Source organism: Panthera leo, chromosome A1 (genome assembly GCF_018350215.1).
Source record: "Panthera leo isolate Ple1 chromosome A1, P.leo_Ple1_pat1.1, whole genome shotgun sequence".
Lineage (NCBI taxonomy): Eukaryota > Metazoa > Chordata > Mammalia > Carnivora > Felidae > Panthera > Panthera leo.
Window position 1 is genome coordinate 115,440,174 of NC_056679.1, and position 16,235 is coordinate 115,456,408.

At 41.6% G+C, this 16,235-nt stretch overlaps 1 protein-coding gene, 1 long non-coding RNA gene and 1 other non-coding gene across 5 annotated transcripts in view; 2 read left to right on the top strand and 1 right to left on the bottom strand.

Moving 5' to 3' along the window:
- The window catches only part of SIL1 (SIL1 nucleotide exchange factor), a 288,817-nt gene that overhangs the window by 269,700 nt on the left and 2,882 nt on the right, over positions 1–16,235 (bottom strand). The gene's annotated exons all lie outside the window — the stretch shown is intronic.
- Positions 2,338–7,381, top strand: LOC122218358. Of its 2 annotated transcripts, none has more exons than XR_006201991.1 (4): positions 2,338–2,400; positions 5,452–5,533; positions 6,325–6,400; positions 7,345–7,381. It is a non-coding gene; the product is annotated as an uncharacterized LOC122218358 (long non-coding RNA). The 2 variants fall into 2 exon arrangements; XR_006201992.1 differs by lacking the exon at positions 7,345–7,381 and adding an exon at positions 7,004–7,043.
- Positions 6,056–6,255, top strand: LOC122202858. The gene has a single exon (XR_006194920.1). It is a non-coding gene; the product is annotated as a small nucleolar RNA SNORA74 (small nucleolar RNA).

The following is a 16,235-nucleotide window of genomic DNA, read 5'->3' on the forward strand; positions in this document are numbered from 1 at the left end:
GAACACTGCCATCTGTAGTACTCTCTGTGACTCCCCGGGCTAGGTTAGCTGTCTTCTGACATCTGCCAAAGGATACCTATACCACTGTCTCTTTTCCCCACTAGATTGTAAGCTTTGGGCAGGCAGTGATCTCTAGTGCTCTGACTTTATCTGCAGCACCTGAACAGGAACTGGCAAATGGCAGATGTTCAGTAAATGCTGATTGGCTGACTGACTGAGTAAACGATTAAACATTTCTTTACCTGTGATTCTTGTCCAGGGAGGAGAGGAATGGATCAACCTCAGGGGCAAAAGCCTTCAAGAAGGGAAGCAAGGAAAGAATAGATGGAGGAGAAAGGTAAAGTCACACAAGAAATTTAGAGACCTAGTGTCCCTTAGGGCCAACCTTCTGATTATTATGAGGTCAAACTCGGAGCTAATGGACCTACCCTAATCCTTTTTTGCCTTTCATCTGGCTGCATTTTTTTTCTAGAAATTTTCCTTTTTCTTTTTTGTTATTATTTCTAACAATTTTGTCTTTGCAAGGATAAGAAAGTGGAAAAGTAGTTGCTATTACAGGTAAAAGACCACATAAATCAACTCACCAAAACAAATTCAGAATTTTAAAGAATGGAGGTTAACAAGGTTGACTATGAAGGATTTTTTTTAACTAAGAAATGCAGAAACCATAATCTAGGTTTTCCTCCTTATCACACTGAAAGCCCTATATCTAACAGAGGTGACTGTATTTTCAGTGACATAACAACATGACCCACCACTCAGCCTTATCCATGATGGCTGGCCTTCTTTCCACACAAATCCTGCCTCTTACGTGACTAATCTGTGTCCAGTAGTCACCAGGTCATTGGGTCCCTCTCTCTCCTTAGGTCCTGTATCTGTATAGCCTGAATCACTTCCTGTCTCTTCTCTGAAAGCACAGACGCATGCATATATTCACACAAACCTCATCTTTCCTTTTCATGAATCCTCAGGGTAGGTGTCCTTCTCCATGTGTTTGGAAGAAAAGAAAGCAAAATATATGAGATGCCAATGCAATTTCTCCTTTAGCAGAGCTTCACAGGACAATTACCCACCCAATCTGCAGGGTTTTATAGCTCTCATAACCATCGTTTATGAATACATTGTGACAGCCGGATGCGGGCACTGATTAAGGCAGCAGTCTTCAGCCACATTCCTATTTAACAAAGCAGAGCTCCTGCCTACCAGCTCAACAGTGTTCATGTGCCTTTTTTTTAATTATTGTATTTATGTAAGTCTTTTTCCAACCAGAGCCTATGTCCAACTCCATCAAACTCGAGGATTTGAGCTTGCCACTTCTCCAGTCTCTCTCTGGCCTTAGAGTCTAGTGTCTCTAGCTGCAATCAATTTAGCACTCACTCTAGCCTTTCTCAGCAGAGGTCTGTGAGGACTGGGGTGCATAGGAAGCACATTTTTTTCCCCATTATGATCGCTGGGAGAAGATAAGAAAACATGTTGGCAGATGCCAGGGGCAGTGGCTGATTCCTAGAGGTTTGCCTGGCAAAGGTGTCAGGTGCAGTAGATGAGCAGGCCTGGTAGGATGCCGTGGGGGCAAATAAAGGGAGGGACTCCAGCTTTCCCCACCGTTCGGCAGGACATAATAGTATTGACTCCAGCTAATAAGGAGAGGAAGTTTTAGTGTTCAAAAGAAATGCTGGTAACCGGCAATCTGTCCACCTTGAAAATGTGGCTTCTTGGGCTGATTGTGCCACGGTGCCAAGTAACTCCGGCAGAGGAAGCGAGTATTCTTTAAATACTGCAAGTCAGCGAAGGATTCTATTTCAGGGCACCAGAGATGCTGTCCCACAGGGTTAGGCTGTAGGAGTGCCAGGCATAATCTACCCGAAAATCTCCTGAAAAGAACCGAAAAACAAGGCGACCTGATGAGCAAGCCATCAGCCGAGGGACGACCCTACTAGAGAAAGCCGGAAAAAAGATCTGCGTGGGAGATGAAAAAAGCTTACGCTGCACTTGCAGAAACCGAAAGGTGCCACACTTGTACGGTGAACCGGCACTCGGTGTGGGCAGGCAGGAAGCACGGCCTCCCCGGGACACTCCAGGTTTTGTCTTTAGCACGTCCAAACCCAGCGCCCCCTTCCATACATAAATAACAAACGGGATGGTAGTCAAATACAGTCCTCGTTAGGATTCCTACACTTTCTACGCTGGGGCTCTAGCTTCTGTCAAGAGTATGCTCACCTCGGCCACCGCTCCAGCATTTTTCTAACTCGGCCTTTCCTGGGCGGGGCTTCCGGGCCCCGCCCACTGAGGACCTGCTTAGCGTCAGCCCCGAGGCGGGGCTCCCCTCGGGTTGGTGCTGTCCTTTCCCCTGCGGCCTCTGCTCTGGCGGCAGTACGAGGGCCGAGCTCCAGACACGTGCGGGTAAGTAAAGGCCAAGTGGGCAGAAGCCTTGGACGTTTACTAGTTTGGGGCGAGAGGCAGCTGTGGGGAGGCTTCTTCCGAGGCACAGGACGAAATTGGGGTTCGTTCCATCATAACCCCGTGTTTGGAGGGCATCTTGAAGAGTCGCTGGGAGATGGTAGCCCTAGAGTCGCCCCTTGTTTTCTGCCAGCCCTCTTGTCCCTGGAGAGTCTCCTACAGCTGGTCTCCGAGATACTCGCTTCCCTGGCGCCAGAGCCCGGAGCTTGGGAAGATTTGTGATGAGCACGTGTCCGGGTGGAGCTCGGTCAAGTCCTGCAACCCAGTCCCCTAAAAGGGGCAGGCTGTGTTTAGATTAGTTTTTAGACCGGGACAATGAGCCTATTTTACCTTTTCTCCCAATTGTTTGGGGGTGGTTAAAAGTGAAATTAAAGGATGGCTGGAAAAACATAAGGTCTTAGATACCCTACTCTTATTATGTAAATAAGGTAAATTATAATTGTGAATGGGTAGGAATGTTTACTAACATTCTTGCAAACACTTGAGTTACTGCTTTCAACAACAGTTGAGGTGGTTGGTAGGAATGGCAGCATGTCTTCGTTTCTTTTCATACCCATTATTGCATCTTGTTATTTTTCTGGAGTACCGCTTTTATTGTGCTTCAAAAGGTCTCCTAACCACGTTTTCTCCAATCTAGTTTTAACTAGCCTTTCTGATTTGCACTGCCCATTGCTCTACCAAGGTAACATTTCCCCTTTTACTCACCCTATTTATCATATCCTTGTCTGGAATGTAGCTTTTTATAACAGCAAGTATTTATTGACCACACACTCTAAAACATATTATATAGGCTTAATTTACAGTCTTCTTAAGCCTAACAACCATCTTTTGTACAGGGTACCATTGATAACATTCCTATTTGACAGATGAGGAGACTGAGAGGTATAGAGAGGTTAAGTTACTTGTTCACTGTTTTGTTTTTTAAAATTTTTTAATGTTTATTTTTGAGAGAGAGGGAGACACAGAATCTGAAGCAGGGTCCAGGCTCTGAGCTGTCAGCACAGACGCGTGCCGGGGCTTAAACTCACAGTTGTGAGATCATGACCTGAGGAGAAGTCAGGTGCTTAACCAACTGAGCCACCCATGCACCCCACTTGTCTGTTCACTGTTACATAGTTGTTAGGTGATAGCTTATACTTGTTGACTAGACCATTAATATGCTCCTGTTGAGGGGTTCCTGGCTGGCTCGGTTGTTAGAGCATACAGTTCTTGATCTCAGGGTTGTAAATTTGAGCCCCCCCGCCCCCCATTAGGTTCAGATTATATAAAACTTAAATCTTTTCTAGGGTCACCTGGGTGGCTCAGTCAGCTAAGAATCTGACTCTTGGTTTCTGCTCAGGTCATGATCTCACGGTTCATGAGTTTGGCCCTGCACTGGGCTCCGGGCAGACAGTGTGGAGCCTGCTTGGGATTATTTTTGTCCCTCCCCAATTTGTGGTGTCTCTCTCAAAATAAAGAAATAAAACTTAAAAAAATCTTTTAAAAAAATGCTCCTGTTGAACTGCTGTGGTACATAGGTAAAAAACATGTGAAAATAAAGCTAACCAAGGAAAAGCTTTTTGTTTTATTGTCTATTTCTCTGGCTCTGAAATAAGTTATGGGGTTTTGAGGGTAGAGGTCTTGAACTTTACACAAGTGTTCACTACTGTTGGCTGCCTAACCCGGAGTACTTGGATTGCAGAGGGGCCAGCCATGGGCTTTGGATAGATGCAGCCCCAGGTGAGTGCAATTTCATTAGCCTGCCTTTGGCCCCAGCTGTAGGCAGCTGCCTAGGTTGCTGTGTACCTAGGCAAGTGTTACGCTGCTGGGAGAATAGCAGCCGTGATAGCTGGTTGGCATTCTGGGCCTGGTTCATTCCAACTCTGTTGTTAACTATACCAGGATGCCAGCATAATTGTTCATTCATTAAGGTGAAATCTGTAAGGGCATGACTTTGCAGGGAGAAACCTAAAAATCCAAGTCTTTCTGAGTGGTTCTGGTTCAACAGGTTTGTCTAGTTGAACTTGCTGGAAACAGAACAAAGGTAATCAAGCCATGAAGGGATGTAGAAGTATAGGGGGGGGCAACTTTTTATTTTTTGAGTGTCTACCAAGTGCTCTGAATCAGGCTTATACAGGGAAAAAGTGCATGGGATTTTTGCAATTTTCACAGAAATCAAAGTGCATGTCCCCCACTCCACCATACAAAGCTAGTCTCTCTGTAGGGAGTTCTATAGCTGCAGTGATCTATAGGGATGCTTTATTAGGGAAATGTTATGTGAATTTGCTTTAAAATTCTAGGCATTCTTCTCTAGCTCTTTAATAAAATATAAAAATACCAATTGATTGAGAGGCTCTACATAGTAGGCCTAGCTATAACCGTACTAATTTCTGCTTTAGGGTGACAGTATATTTGTGTTGGTTTCCCACAGAGTTGTTGCCCCTTCGGGGCAGTAAAATAACGAGTCCCTTTTGTAGTGATTTTGTTTTGGATTGCTAATTCTCTGAGAAGAGATGCTTCTCAGTTCTAGGCAAACACATAGCACTCATGGTGGTGCTGGAGACTGTCCAATAGGGCTGACTTAGTTGCTACTTCTGTGAAAAGTGACATCCTAGTTTCCATAGGAAGAACTCCTGAGGATGTTGGGAGGTGGGGGGAGTTATTTATAAAAACTAGTTTTGTTCCAACAATTGGCTTTCCCTAAAAAGAGTTCTCTTAGTTAAATGTTGAGTTCCTTGTGTGAATACCTCAGATGTTCATTGTGAACAGCCTTTTACATATGGGGTTTTAAGAATACTAGTGATACCTAGAGGGTTTGGGGGAATGGTTAGCTTTAATGGTAATTATAGGCAAGAAAAAGACAATAGGAAATAAAATAATTCTGGAAGTATTGAAAATAGGGTAAATCGTAAATGGCAGGCAGCACTGCTTCCATTTCTACAGAAAAGAGGTTTTAGGAGCTGCTGTTTTAGTCAACATGTTTAGTGTTCAACAGTGAAATCTTTTTCTTTTTAGGATGACTTGAAAGTAGGGCATCCTTGGCCTTCCGGAAGAGAGTAAATTCACGGCACGTGGACGGTCTGTATGGCGTTCTCAGGTAAATGTCCCTATTAATTCCAACACTGACTACTGCCTATGTGGCAGGCCTATTTGCTAGTTGGTATCCATTAGGAAACAACTGGGAGGCAAAATCACCTGTATTTGCCCCTGGCAAATTCGGCCTCTTAGCAGTGAAAGGCTAAGTGGGATTTTGGTGGTTCTAGTCTGAAGGTGTATAGGATCTTTGAGATGATCTGTATCATTCCATCTGAGGAATGTACAAGCAGATTATAAAGCCCAGGATAGGAAGGATGGTGTATCTTGCCTGTTCGCAGGTAGATCCCAATCATGGCACCTGGCACATAGCAGGAACTCCTTGAATGTTGGACAAAATGACTAAAAGCATGGGAAAGGGGTTCCTGTTTCCTATTTGTCTAAAGGGCTTGGCAACGAGGTCTGCTATCAGTGCTTCCAGGCTTCTGTTTTGCAGTCAACATTGAATTCATTGGGATACCTGTATCCATAACTTCTACTTGGGGTGCCTGGGTATCTGAAACAAAGAAAGCTGTTTCAGGAATCATCCAGCGGTTGTCAGCTATCCAGGCCAGCATGATGCCTTGGATGGTGTTACACTGTTGGAAGAGCAAACGCTGACCTTCTTGAGGTCTGGCTTCAAGCACTGTTTTGGTGTTGTGGCTGATACTCTTGGGCAGTGTTTTGCACCTCTGAGAGTGGAGTAACTCCTCCTGTGGAGTTGGTCCTAGTCTGGGTGCAAACAATTTTTTTTTCTTTGAGGAAAGGACCCTGTCTTAAGGATACTTTATCATTCCTTTCCTCTTTGAATCCTAGATGCCTTTATCTGAATGAGAAATCTGCCTCCATCAGAATCTCAGATGTCTGACAGCCCTGTGTGACACCAGGATAGGTAATATATACAGTCCTTTGTCATGTAGGTTCTAATTAACTTTCAGCCTCAGATGGGTGGTGTGAAATAATAGAAAATATATATATTGGCCTCTGCTCCCATTCTTGGCACAGAGCTGCTAAAACTTGTGAAATTCCCTAAGTGGTAAGAACACTAGGAGCATCTTTTGTTCTAATATTTGGTTTTTCATGTTGATCCCTGACTGAGCTCTTAAATCTAAGAATTTCCTGGGTGATCTAAATGTCTTGTTCTAATGAGGTGGTAACTAGAAAGACCAAGCACTGATTAGAAACTTGGAATTTTCAACCCCACTTCCATTCTTCAGAAAGGGGAAAGGGGCTGGAAATGGAAATAATTGATTATTCCCACATGATGAAGCCTCCATAAAAATCCCAGTAGTATTGGGTTTAGAGAACTTTCATGTTGGTGAACACATGGAGGGGAGGTGCTGGGAGAGTAGCACATCCAGAGAGGGTATGGAAGCTCAGCAACCCTTTCCACATAGCCTTGCCCTATACATGTCCCATCTGGATGTTTATATCCTTTCCCATATCCTTTAAAAAAATTTTTTTAAATATATTTTTAAATATTTATTTATTTTAGAGAAAGAGAGTGAAAAGAACAGCTTTAAATCCAAATGACAGCCCTGCCTTAGTTTAAAGCTAAGTTCTCTTATCTGCTTATTATGGATCTTTGATAAAAAATACAATTGCTGAGAAGTCTGTTTTGCTTGCTGTTCGCTACGAGCATTGTGAAACCTTTCCTGAATGTAACCCGCTAGGTAATAGAATAAGTTGTGAAACTTCCTAAATGTAGTCTGATATGTAATAGAATAAGTGATTGTACATAAACTAACCGGCATTTCTCGCTTCTGTAAACCTGCTTGCTTAACACATTCCTCCCCTACCCCCCTTCCCCCTTCCCCCTTTTCCTCCCACCACAAGTAACGGACAAAGCCTTCCCGCCAAAGGACAGACAAAGGACGCCCAATCAGAGAACAACAAATGTCCTTACTTTAAAACCAACTAATCAGGCCCCTCATAATTTGAAACCTCCCCCGTACTATTTGTCTCTGTCTATAAAAACGCTGTACCAACCCTGATCGGGGCCTCTTAGCGACACGGGCAACGAGTGCGCGGAGGTCCAGGTTCGAACCTGCAATAAACGACCCTTGCCGCTTGGCTTTGACTTACGACTCTGGTGGTCTTTTGTGGGAGGTTTCAGAACTTCGGGCATAACAAGAGTGCAAGCAGGGGAAGGACAGATGATCCAAAGTGGGCTCTGCACGGACAGCAGAGAGCTCAGCGCAGGGCTTGAACTCATGAACTGCGAGATCATGACCTGAGCTGAAGTCAGACGCTTAACCGACTGAGCCACTCCAGCGCCCCTACCATATCCTTTTAAAATAAATTGGTAAATTGTAAGGAAACCGTTTTCCTGAGTTCTGAGAGCTTTTGCAAATTTATCAAACCTGAGGAGGGATTTGGGGAATCTGTGATTTATATTGGTCAGAAGTACAGGTAACAACCTGGCATCTGAAGTGAGGGAGGAACAGTCTTGTTGGACTGGGCTCTTAACCTGAGGGATCTGATGATACTCGAGGTATATGGAGAGTCAGAATTGGGCTAAAATGTACGACACCCAGCTGGTGACACAAATTTGCTTGGTGTGGGAGAAAATCCACACACATCTGGTGTCAAAAATGTTGAGAGAGTGGTAGTAGTGTGAGAGTAAAGGAAAAATACAAAGTGAGGTTTTCTTGGGGCACCTGGCTGGTTCACTAGGTAGGGCATGTAACTCTTGATCTCAGGGTCATGAGTTTAAGCCCCATGTTGGGTATAGAGCTTAATTTACACAGAGAAAAATCTTCTAAAAAGTGAGGTTTTCTTTACAGGTGGAAAAATTTACAAGTTCTAAAAAATTACAGGAAATATGAGAACATTAGAGAAGAATACTAAATCAAAAGTCCAAGGCTTAAACTAAGCTCTTATTTTCTAGAGCTCTGCAGTACAATACATGAGGCTATTTCAACTGACAAAAATTGAATCTGTTTTTCCATCTCAGTATTTAGTGAATGCCGTATCGGACAGCTCAGAGAACATTTCTACCTGTGTGGAAAGTTTTATTATACACTGCTGTTCTAGGGCAGGGGTTGGTAAACTTGTAAAAGGCCAAATAATATTTTAGACTTGTGTACCATGTAGTCTCTCTTATAACTACTCTCAATTCTGCAGTTGCAGTATGAAAGCAGCCATAGTCATAGAAAGTGTCAACAAATGAGCATTACTGTGCCCCAGTAAAACTTTATATTTTTTAGATTTTATTTATTTTGAGAGCAAACAAGCAGGGGAAGGGCAGAGAGATGGGGAGAGAGAATTCCAAGCAAGCTCTGCGCTGTCAGCCCCAGAGCTTTAAGTGGGGCTCAATCTCAGGAGCCATGAGATCATGACCCTGAGCTGAAATCAAGAGTTGGATGCTTAACTGAGCCACCCAGGTGCCCCCAATAAAACTTTATTAATAGACAATGAAATTGGAATTTTGTAAAATTTTCGGTGTTACAACAAAAAATTTTCCACCAATCATTCTAAGCTTGAGAGCCTTTCGAAAACAGATTGGCAGGCCAAAACTGGCCTGTGAACTGGAGTTTGCCAACCCCTGGTCTAGAAAATGAAATTCAGGCCTTGGGAATTGATAGCTCATTAGTAACAGGCTGAAGCTAGTACCAACATGTCTCTGAGAAATTCCCTGTTACCAATACCTTTGCCTTAGAGCAAGCCTTTATCATATGGTATTAAATACCTTTTATTATTTTTAAATGTTTATTTTGAGAAAGACAGCAAGAGCACAAGCATGAGTGGAGGAGGGGCAGAGAGAGGGAGAGAGAATCCCAAGCAGACTCCTCCTTGTCAGCATGCAGCCTGACCAGAGGCTCCATCCCGTGAACAATGAGATCATGACCTGAGCCAAAATCAGCAATCAGGCACTTTAGAGGAGTAAAATGACTTTAGTAAATTATCCAAATAGAATGGTTCTCATTTTTTGTATTTGGAATTCGTTGTGTATACTTTTTACATGGCTTACTTTTGTCATAGCAGTTCTCTTCATTTTTAATGTACACCTAAAGGAAAGGTCCTAAGAAAGAACACCAGTCTTCAGTTTGCAGCAGAGCCTGATCACAGTTTCAGCCCTCGGTAGTGAAACAAATGGTCCCGAAGAAAAGAGGAAAACTTTATGTCATGAAGTCAGAGTTTAAAATCTGGGATCACTGGGTTCTTAGGTAGCTCAGTCGATTGAACTTCTGACTCTTGATTTAGGCTCAGGTTATGATCCCAGGATTGTGAGATCAAGCCCGGTGTTGGGATCCACACTGAGTGTGGATCCTGCTTAAGATTTTCTCTTTTTTGGGGCACCTGGGTGTCTCAGTCAGTTAAGTGTCTGACTCTTGATTTGGGCTCAGGTCATGATCTCACAGTTCATGGGATCAAGCCCTGCTTGGGATTATCTCCCTCTCAAATAAACTTTAAAAAAAATTCCCCCCCCCCCTCTCAAAAATACAAAAAAAAAAAAATCAGGGCACCTGGGTGGCTCAGTCGGTTAAGCATCTGACTTTGGCTCAGGTCATGATCTCATGCTTCATGGTTCTAGCCCTGCATCTCACTCTGTGCTGACAGCCTGGAGCCTCTTTGGATTCTGTGTCTCCTCTCTCCACTCCTCTCTTGCTCAAGCTCTGTCTCTCTAAAAAATAAAATAAAGATTTAAAAAAAAAATTTTAAATACAAAAAAATTAAAATATAGAACATTAAGTAAATAGATAAATAGGTTAATTAATTTTAAAAATCTGGGATCACAAGCTCCTGTGAGCATACAGATTGCCTTCCTGACCACTGTAAGTCTACCCAGGTGCAGAGAGGGGGCCCCTTTGTTGCTACTTGAAGGATAAATCATTGAAGTCAGTGACTGTATTCAATACCCCAGGAGGTTTCAGTGGCTTAATCATGCCCATTAAAGTAATATAATGGGATTTCCTAGTTGATGAGTGAAGTTAATTAGTCACCTACTACTCCCTGTTGAGTTGATTTTTTTTTTTTAATTTCCTGGTAAGGAAAGAAAAGATGAAGTAAAACATTTCAAAGGACCTTTTTAACCCTGAGCTGCCACCTCTTGTCATAGGAAGCAGTTAGTAGACACAGTGTCCCTCTTCATTGCTCTGCTTCAGTTTCAAGCCTCAGACCTGTACCATATCAAGAGGAAAAACTAAAGCAGGATGGGTAGGGGGCTGAAAGTATTGAGTGCCATTCCTGGTGCCTATCAATAATTTACTTCCTTTCCTTCAGGGTTGAAATTGCTGTCAACAGACTTTTGAATTAAAATTTTGGATCACCTCTCAAAATTTTAATCAGGAAAATAAAACCCTGGAGAAATAAATTCTGCAGGCCCCAAAGGAACATAAAAATGTGGATCAGTGCCTAGGAATTCACACAAAAGAAAACAATTGGGGAAGAGCAACTAATTAAGTACTTAAAAGAATGACAATGACTTCTTGAATCTTGTTGCTTAATTAGGGTTTTATGAACAGCTCCAGTTAATGGACCTGTCAATATTCTCTTGGAAAACAATTTCACTGAATTAACAAATCAACGGTAATACTTAGAATGTCTGCTTAGCAATTCTCTTTACTGCTATTTAGAAGGCCTGTTACTTTGGCCCTCCTGTACTCCAATAAAGGGCCTTTAGAATATGAGAACATTCTGTACTCCTTGTTAAGGGTGACTTTACTACTACCTCAAAAAAGGCTGATAAAATGGACCTTAAAATAGATTATAGAATAGTTGTAGATTTACAGGAAAGTTGTAAACATAGTACAAAGAATTCCCATGTACTCCACAACCCAGTTTCCTTTCATAAGAACATTTTACATTAGTATAGACATTTGTTACAATTAATGGGCTAATATGAATATGTTATTAACTAAAGTCCATACTTGCAGATTTCCTTAGGTTTTACTTAAATGTCTTTTGTCTGTTCTAGAATCCCATTGAGGATATTACATTTAGTTCTTATATCTCCTTAGGCTCATTTTATTTTTATTTTTAATATTTTAATGTTTATTTATTTTTGAGAGAGAGCATGAGCAGGGAAGGGAATGCTCTAGTTCTCAGATGATTTGATTACCCTATGAGCTCACAGCAAAGGATGGGAATTTTTATCAGATGCCTGTACTAGGGAGTAGCCAAGCCCAGACAGGCCCTAGAATCATAATGGGTTGGAGTGTGGAGATGCCCTCAAGGCATAAAACCTCTGAGTTATAATCTGGAAAACTTAAGTCCTACCTTCTATTACCTCTACACTCCTGGCACTGTGTCCTTTTCTACACTAGGGTTCCATTTCTTGCCTCTGTATAATAGGACCTAATCATGATCTATTCCTCCAAGGAATCTTTATATTTAGTTTCTCAGATCCCTAACTTCTTTCTTCTGTAATCTCCAGGGCTGAGTTAGAGGAAGAGAATGACATATGCTAATCACACATCTTGTCAGAAGACTATTTAACCCACCCTTTTTATGAGTTTAGAGCCTTTATTAACTGAACTCCTAGACACTGGGGATAACCGATGAACAAGACATAGTCCCTGCTTACCTTAACATGGCCTATCAGGCCATACACAGTCTAGCCCTTACCCCTCTTATCTTCATCTTTACCACCCTCAGATTCCCTTCAGGCCACACTGATTTCTTTCAGTCCTTGATAAGCCTTTTGCTACTAGGTCTCTGCGCTTGGTATTTCCCCTTCTGGTTCCATCTTTTTTTCCACTTTGTCTCCTTTGAGATCTCAGCTCATATCAAGTCAGTAGAGAAGCCACCTTCCCTGGGTATCTGAGTAACCATTACATGTGTCATTGCACCTGGCCTACCACAGAGCTAGACAGTCAGATGCCATGTGTCCTTGGAAAGGTATTATTCACACCAGCTTCTGTGGGTTTACATAATTCCCATAGAGCCAAGCAGCCTCAATTGTACTGACAACTAAGGACCTTCAGCTAGCTGATAAATACTACCTTTGCGTCAAAATGTATCTAAAATATAGTAATGCTATAGGCCTATCTATCCTGCTTTTCAATAATTTGCCAGTAATTGAGAGTATGGACAGCATTGGTTTTATTCTTTAATAGTTTGAAACAAAAATACCATGAAAACAAAGATGTCCAATTTCCAAAGCATTTTCTAGTGGACTCTGAAGATGTAACCTACTGCACAACTATTTAAAACTAAATTAAATTTCAGGGGCGCCTGGGTGGCTCAGTCGGTTGAGCATCCTACCTCGGCTCAGGTCATGATCTCACGGTCTGTGAGTTTGAGCCCCGCGTCAGGCTCTGTGCTGACAGCTCGGAGCCTGGAGCCTGCTTCAGATTTTGTCTCCCTCTCTCTGACCCTCCCCCGTTCATGCTCTGTCTCAAAAATAAAATATTAAAAAAAATTTTTAACTAAATTAAATTTCAAAAAGTATTGAATGAAAATAATGGATTTGCAGAGGATTTGTTCCAATTTGAAACATGCGTTAACTGAAATATATGTGTCGCCTTTTGTTACTTTTTTTGGTAATCTATAAATGTCTTCATAATTAAAGTGTGTGAAACAGCTTTGTGTGTAAATTATAACTAGAAGAACTTCTCTTACTAGCAATCCTTACACTAACAAGTAGGTGCCAGCTTAAAACTTATGTTATGACCAGACTTAAATGGATAATTTTAACAAGTGTACTCTGGGGTTTTATAAAAATAAATAACCTTTGAATCTATGGTTTTGTCATTTTAGGATATTCATGTAAATATACTGCGGCACATGTGGTGCTCTACAACGACAACATTGTGTGTTGATCATGTGCCAGAATTGCTAAACTCGTTCTACATAGCTGAATCCTCTCAACAGCCCTACAAGGTAGTGCTGTTACTTGCCCAAGGTCACACAGTGGGTCCAGGAACTACTGTGTTCAATTAATCTGGCTCAGAAACTCGTGTTTGATTTGGAACTTTCAAGTATGGTGCCCCCAGGTCTTCCCAACTAATTCTAATAATTGCTTGCTTTCTTCAGTCATCAACCTCACTCAGACTAACGAATAATGTCTTGCAGGGACTACTGAAATGGCTGTTTCCATCTGGTTTCTTAAAACTATTTCAAGTGCCAAATACCTTCTTTCAGGCTATCAGCATCTTGGCCACTGTTACTGAAGCTTGAGCTTCCTTTTGCTCCTGACACTTAAAGAACAAATACAGCCAAACCCGTTAGCCTGTTTTCAGCCCCCATCTATTTCATTCTGTCATATCAACTGTGAGTCTCCTAGATTTTTTAAAATGTCCCTCTCTGGGTGGCTGGATGGCTCAGTCGGTTAAGCATCCAACTTTGGCCCAGGTCATGATCTCATGGTTGCTGGGTTTGAGCCCTTCATTGAGCTCTGCGCTGACAGTGCAGAGCCTGCCTAGGAGTCTCTCTCTGCCCCTGCCCTACTCTCTCTCTCTCTCTCAAAATAAATAAACTTAAAACGTTCCTTTGGAAGGCCTTAATAGGTCACACATTCCCACACACAGGTTTGCCCTTTGATAGAATTTCTTACATTTTTATTAAAATTATTCAGTGCTAGCACTACTAAACTGTAGGTTCAGTGAGGGTCAAAATAAGAATGTCAAGACCTTTAAAAATTCCTCAAAGGTTTACTTTTTTATTTAAGTTTATTTATTTAAAGTGAGAGAAAGAATCCCAGGCAGACTCCGCACTGTCAGTGCAGAGCCCGCTGTGGAGCTGGAACTCCTGAACCGTGAGATCATGACCTAAGCCAAACCCAAGTTGGACACTTAATGGACTCAGCCACCCAGGCACCCTAAAGATTGACTTTTTTAAAGGATGGGATTGAAGTTGGGTTCTCATTTTAGTTATGCATATATAGTAGTATACTTGCTAAATACTTGCATAAAGACTTTATAGATAAATATAAACAAATTATTACATACAGGAAAGTCATTCCTAGATTATTTCAAGAATAATCTCCCGGGGCACCTGGGTGGCTCTGTCTGTTGGGCCACCGACTTCGGCTCAGGTCATGATCTCACAGTTCGTGGGTTCAAGCCCCACGTCGGGCTCTGTGCTGACAGCTCGGAGCCTGGAGCCTGCTTCAGATTCTGTGTCTTCCCTCTCTCTAACCCTCCCCTGCTCATGCTCTGTGTCTCTCTGTCTCTCAATAATGAATAAACGTTTTTAAAAAATTAAAAAAAAAAAAAAAGAATAATCTCCCTACATGCTAAAACCCCATTTGCTAAAATTGCTGAGGGTCAACATTCCTAACCTGTTAAAAGTATCTTACTCTAAATGGCTGTACGATGCTTAATGAGGAACTCTAGAAGTGATCTTATTAAAAAAAGAAACCAGCTTTGTTCAAAATTACTATCAGAAGTAACTAGCATGAGAAAAAAATTATGAATGGGGAAAGAAGTAAAATAAAAAAAAATCACTTGTATATGAGGGGCGCATGGGTGGCTCAGTCAGTTACACGTAATACTGACAAGACTTTAAATGTAAATCCTGTGTTCAAGAAAGTTCAACATAAAGATAAATCTCCTAAAGAAAACTAAGTTTATAAAAATTCCACTGTAACAGGATGGAAAAGTAAGAATAACCATAACTATTGTTAAAACTTAGTAATAAAGTTTAACTAGCCCTATCAGATGTTAAAATGTTACAAAAAGAGTAAAACAGTGATACTGGCACTTGGATTACTCAATGAATAGAACCAGATAAAAGGAAGTCCAGAAATAGACTCTGAAACAAATTAAATTTAGAAAGTACAATAAGAAAGCACAATTTTTCCTTTATATAATTGAAAAGTGTAGTGACTTTGTCTTCTAAATTAAAAACCATGAGGAGTACTTAAAAGGAACGATGTGACTATTTTTAAAATTCTAGGGGCACCTGGGTGGCTTAGTAGGTTAAGCGTCCGACTTCAGCTCAGGTCATGATCTCGCGGTCCATGAGTTCGAGCCCCACGTCGGGCTCTGGGCTGATGGCTCAGAGCCTGGAGCCTGCTTCCGATTCTGTGTCTCCCTCTCTCTCTGCCCCTCCCCCGTTCATGCTCTGTCTCTCTCTGTCTCTCTCTGTCTCAAAAATAAATAAACGTTAAAAAAAATTTTTTTTTTTTAAATAAAATAAAATTCTATATATACGGGCAATTTGCTGACTTATTTAGTAGAGCAGGTGACTCTTGATCTCAGGGTCATGAGTTCAAGTGCCGGGTTGGCAAAGAGATTGCTTTTATAAAAAGTAAAGGGGCACCTGGATGGCTCAGTCCAGTTAAGTGACTTTTGGCTCAGGTTATGATCTCACTGTTTTTGAGGTGGAGCCTGCTTCAGATTTGGTCTCTGTCTTGATCTCTCTGTCCCTCCCCCACTCATACTCTGTCTGTCTCTCTTCCTCAAATATAAACAAGCATTAAAATTTTTTTAAAAAGTCACTTCTGTATTCTATTGGTCAAAGCTGTTTCTATTTACAGTGCCCTTCCAAATTCAGATAGAGGTGAAATTGATTTCATTATTATAAGAAGAGTGGCAAAGAATTTGTGGCCATCTTTGATAGCAAGCATATATATACACACACACACATTTATATATATATGCGTGTGTGTATATATGAATGTACACACATTCATATTCACATATGTGTATATATATGAGTATGTGCATACACATAAAAAATGTTTCTTAATAGAAAATCCTTAGAATACACAAGAAATGGTTGATAGGTGGATTGCCTTTATGTTAGGGGAACAAGTTGGGGAAAACTGTTCTCTGAAA